The sequence below is a fragment of the Ochotona curzoniae genome, unplaced genomic scaffold, assembly GCF_017591425.1.
Source record: "Ochotona curzoniae isolate NIBS_2020 unplaced genomic scaffold, NIBS_Ocur_1.0 scaffold_4505, whole genome shotgun sequence".
Classification (NCBI taxonomy): Eukaryota; Metazoa; Chordata; class Mammalia; order Lagomorpha; family Ochotonidae; genus Ochotona; species Ochotona curzoniae.
This window is the reverse complement of record NW_024467118.1, coordinates 29,830,247-29,835,413: the sequence shown is the minus strand read 5'-3', so window position 1 is coordinate 29,835,413 and position 5,167 is coordinate 29,830,247.

Sequence of the window (5,167 nt, the reverse complement as noted above, 5' to 3'; positions counted from 1 at the left end):
ACACAGCTCAAAAAGATACTCCTTTCCAGGTCACCACTTAAGACTTTAACAACAAAATCCTCAAGGAGATGACATGGATTCCAGCCAGATGAAAGCTGAGACAAATGTGAGGTCTGTACATCCACTTGAAGATTATGATCCCAGGAAGACTAAAAGCCAAGCACAGTTGTTAAAATCCAATGGGGATAAATCTGTTTCTCAGTGTCTCAGTAATAAAATGAGGAAAATATGGTGAAGACAATTCTAATAGCAAAGCTTTATTTTTATTTTGCAAGAACTTGCACATCAAACCATTCATTAAGAACACAAGAACAGCGCAGTGATGGAGACTGTGATGAATATTCATAGGATCTGGTGTGTTTAGAAGATGATTTTAAGTTGCATACTGAGATGCAGACCCATAGCAGCCTGGTGGGAGTGGTTCTCTCTGTCAGGAAAAGCTCTACTGCAACCAAAACAAGGATCTCACCTTGCTATCAGAGGAACTCCAGGGACATTTTTGGTAACATGAAGTACTTGTGTAAAAATGCTGAACAGATTTGAATGAATTCTGCACAAAGACTGGCACGGTGTTCTGGAAGCTGAACTGCAAAAGTGAAAGTGAAAGGGTTCAAGGAAATTCTAAATATTTTTTAGAACATGATCTTAAAAGAGGAACCATTTCCTAAAAAGAAATGTAAATTTAAAACTTTTAGAAGTCTTTTCTGTGCAAGAGAAAGGTATTCTGCTGTTATCCCTGACTAACTGTTCCTTGATGTGACACTCCAAGCTGAGCTCTTAGAAGCTGGGTTCCTCTGTTTGTCTTTATACTCCTCTGACATTTTCCTTTTTCTCTTCCTGCCAGTTTTTTTCTGTTTGCCTTCTAAAAGACCAGTGTTAGAGTTTGAATTAGAGTTGTCTCCCCAAATGGCGCAGGCATTAAACCCCCCAGTCTTATGTTAATGTTACAGAGAGGGTAAAAACTTCATGCAAGTATGATGTCTAAAGATAAGGAGTAGCTAAACAATGCCAAACACTGTAGAGGTTTCCACTGATGAAGACTCCTGATTCCACAGTGAGTGGCAATTGGAGGTTACTGGTGACCTCTACTGGCTCAGGTTAAAGAATGGAGAGCTAAAGCCTGCCATTGCACCGAGACAGAATGGAGTGGAGTCACTGACCATTGCTTGGAGGAGCTTCCTATGAGGAAGACAAGGCCTTTCTAAAGCTGCACATGAAACCTGTATCCAGGCCATTGCCTCTGTTGCTTATGCCCAAGATGCTCTTTCCAATTCCCACCTAAACAAGCCCCTTTAGCTGGCTTGCTCATACTTAGATCTGAATTTTTCTGTTGCTCCCTCAGCAAAAACTTCTGGAACCCCAGACTAAAGTTAAAGTTCCCTATTATCAACTGTATGATTATTTAGCATTGCTCTGAACATAAGTTAGCTTATCACAGATAAAATTACATAAAACGATTTGTATGATTATCGGCTAATGTCTTGTTTTCCCATTCTATACAATAAACTCCATGAGAATAAACACGTACAGCTGTCTCTTCAAGGTCTGGAATTTTTCCAGTTTCTAATACATGCATTTACTGAATAAATCAATGCCTGAGCAAACTCTTCAGCATAGCAACCAATGACATCTATGAACTGGCTCTGCTCATCATCCAACTTGTAATTTACTGGACACTGCTCTATTCCTGACTGGCAGAGTGTAAACCAGTGGTACCACACTGCTTGCAGTTAGAAACACATTGGAGTATGCCATTCCACTTGGCCTTGGCACATATTTCTATCTGCTTTGTGCCTGGATTTCCAGACTGCACATTTGACCTTTCAGTTAAGCCCTAGCTTATCGACCTGGAATTATCTACTCTCCTTTCAAGACTAAATTTGCAGGTTATCTCTTCTGAAAGTCTTTCTTGACCAAGCATTCCACACCTGCAGAGACAGCCACTTCTCCTCCTCCCGCTGGGTCTCCACTGTGCTCTGTGTTTGTGAAAGCAGAAGGTTCACATGGCTTGATTGAGACCTACTAGGCTCTTACACTGGCAAACTCCCAACTCCTAAGTGAAATTTAGTCCCCACATGGAATCCAGACTGGGAAAGTCACCTTACACTTAGCAGTTATTTCATAAAAAGAAAATTTACTTTCTTTTTGACCAGTACAAGGAAAACGCATTTATACAAGTTTTAATATTTTCCTTTTGGACCAGACTTCTAAAGAAAGCTTCTGGTAGCACAGCATAAACATCAGAGGTGTTGCTGTTAAGCAGCTCTGTTTCTCAGTAAGCCCTTGGATTCTTGTAAAAATGAATTTTTAAAACCCTGCACAATATGCCTGTTGTAAACTTTGCTGAGATTGCTCATGTGAGTGAGATTTAAGAATTGATGCTTCCTGACTTTCAGGATAACTCACCTCGAGGTTTGTTCCCATACTGCCTTCAAAGTTAAACTACCGGGGATCCGGTGCAGTAGCCTACCAGCTAAAGTCCTCACCTTGAATGCGCCAGGATCCCATACGGGTGCCGGTTCTAATCCCAGCCGTTTCCCATCCAGCTCCCTGCTTGTGGCAGGGAAAGCAGTGGAGAACGGGCCCAAAACCTTGGGACCCTGCTCCCACATGGGAAACCTGAAAGAGGCTCCTGCCTTCAGATTGGCTCAGCACTGACCATTGTGGCCACTTGGGGAGTGAATCATCGGACAGAAATCTTCCACTCTGTCTCTCCACCTCCCTGCATATCTGACTTTGAAATAAATAAATATTTTAAAAATATTTAAGCCACTTAAATTCTATAGAGTTTCTTTGTCCCACTTTTGTTCTTGTCTTAATTCCGTTCATTTCAGTATGTCTCTAGTTATTATGACCTCTGAGACATGTTTTATTTTTCATTAAGACAATCTTTTTTACTTTCTTTAGCAGGGTAACTCGAATACGTGTTTTAAACCAGTCTAGCAATACTACATCTGCATATAGTAGCCAAAGAAACCTCTTTTTTAAAGTCTTATATAATTTACCTTGATGTATTTCTAAAACCATTAAATACCTGGGCTAATGGATGCAAGCTCAAAATACAAGACTATATACACCCAGAAGAGAAATAAGTGCCAACTATGCACTACCTTTTGAATGTTATATCTTAAGATCTCTTTAGGTTCAAAAACATTTTGGATTTTCAGATCCACACACTGCCCCTCCCCAGCCCTACCCCAAGTCCTCTAGAATGATCCAGGGTGTGAGATCTGGGGCTCTGTCTCTCTCCCAGGAAGCCTTTAATAAGGTCTTTTCAGTGACAGTGCTGTGTGAGGGGGAAATCAGGGGAGAAACCAAGAATAATTATAAATAATTGTCAAAGCCACTAAACAGTAAATGCATGCAAAGAGGGTGTACTCACATTTCTAGCCTATTTAAAAGACAAAAATCCACTCTACCCAAGCACTTTCAGACCCAAGATGAGAGAAGCACTTTTACGTCTTGAGAAAGAAGTTTTGATGCATGCTATTAGTTCTTCACACGAGATTAACATGTCATCAAATAAGTGGCAGGCCACAGACATATTGGAAGAGGTTACATGAACTGGTACACCAATCAAGGCAAAGAGTACCATCTTTCTGATGCTTGAGAATTCTGTATTCATGAGAATATATACAGAACTATAAAATTGCACCAACCTTAGTATATTTTTTCAAACTGACACTTTCATGTCTTGCTATTGCCTGAAAATTCTAGAAAATGCAGGCAATGAAAATGTTACTGAATTTGAAATGCTTGGGGCCTCTATTAATAATTTAGTAAGTAACGGGGATTCTTCCCTTGTCATATAGACAAGGACGTTCCACGCTACCAGGACATGAAACATTCTCAGTCATTAGCTGACATGTATTTTATCTGCCTATAAATATGCGTGTATCTGTAGTCCAGAAGCTCTTCCTATCATTAAATATAAATGACATTCATTAAAAAAAAATACAACCAAATACAACCAAATCTAACAGTTACTATTTGAAAAGAATATTTTCATTACTATCATTATTTGGATAACATTAACTTATTTCATAACACCAAACATTTAAATTAATATCTTAATCACAATTTTTGTTTCATTTTCTAATGCTCAAGGTTATCACAACTGATCCCAAAAGATTGCCCCTTTCAGCTGGTCTTTCTCCAGTCAGGCAATAAATGTCCTAAGTCAATCTAAAATATGACCCCAAGGGTGAAATCGGATCCTCTCCAACGAGCCTTGTTTGATTCAGAGGAGAAGAAATTGTTTAGGGTTTTCTACAGTAATGTGAAATTTATACTACTTTAAAGAATCATGTACTTTTGCAAAAACACCCACTAAAAACCATTGGGCTTAAAGGGCAAAGTCAGGCAGACCACACAAAAGGTATTCAATCTTGTAACCAGAGCACCAAAAAAAAAAAAAAAAAAAAAAAAAACACCACCACCAACAACAAAAAAACAATCATTGGTACCTTGGGTCTCACCTTGGATGGCCCAAGCAGGCCTCCAAGAGTCACTTGAGGCAATAACTGCAGAGGTTAAAAATTCACATAAACCACAGGGTGAAAATCCTGGCCACAGTCTAGTTAGAACAGAGCTCAGGGTGCCAGGCCGCCAGTGCACAATGAGAAAGCTTGGATGCAGGAGCCAAGAATGCTCCCCAGAGAGCGAGTTACAGACATTCATCTTCGATTTTTAGAAATTACAGCTGAAGGACGCTTGTGCCCATAGAGCAGCTGAGGTCTGAGATTTTCCCTTTCTTGCTGAAAGTTGTCATTCTACTCCTGCTCTTCCAGCTCTCCTTGCCTAAGGGGGAAAAAATCTGCTATGCTCCAACACAACTTGTAGGGTGGACTGAGGGCAGTTTTTAATGGCAGAGAAATTAACTCACAATATAGAATCATGCTGTGTAAAACCACCCATCTCTTGCCTCTTAGTACATAAAAAGTACTTAGGGAGTTGAAGGTTCTTCTTCTACCTTTTGGAATCTGAGTTAGCTATGGCTGCTTTAACCAATAGAGAGAATATTGCAGCATTGATATGTGGGGCTTGGAGATTGTCATGAAAAGCTACACTGTTTATGCCTGGGTATCTTGAACTATGCGTTGTGATTGAGGGTAGCCATCACATTTAAAAGTCCGTCGTACTGTAGGCAAGCCTGAGCTAACCATGT